This window comes from Trypanosoma equiperdum (assembly GCF_001457755.1).
Source record: "Trypanosoma equiperdum strain OVI genome assembly, contig: ctg_910, whole genome shotgun sequence".
NCBI lineage: Eukaryota > Euglenozoa > Kinetoplastea > Trypanosomatida > Trypanosomatidae > Trypanosoma > Trypanosoma equiperdum.
The window spans coordinates 1,188-1,514 of record NW_027124877.1 but is presented as its reverse complement, the minus strand read 5'-3'; positions in this window follow the sequence as shown (position 1 = coordinate 1,514).

Here is a 327-nt window from a genome sequence, read left to right as displayed (position 1 = left end):
CTTCCCATTTGCACTTTCCTGTTTTTTCGCAAGCGCTTTTTGTTTTTTTTTGTGCTGGTCGCAGTCTTTTCGATTTGCTTCGAGTTCTTGTTCTTGTTGCTTTGTTTGTGACAAGGGCTGGCGATCTTTCTGTGTCACCGCTTTTGCTGGGACGACGTGTATTAAAGTTTTCACTAGGTCGGCCTTAGTTTTGATTGCAGCCGCGGCGTCTTGTCGACGTTGTACTGCTTTCTCGTGTTTCTCAAGCTTCTGCGCTATGCTGTACAGTGCTCCTAGCCATTTTATTGTTTGTGTGGTGTCGCTGCCGCTTGATGCTGTGACTGCGCT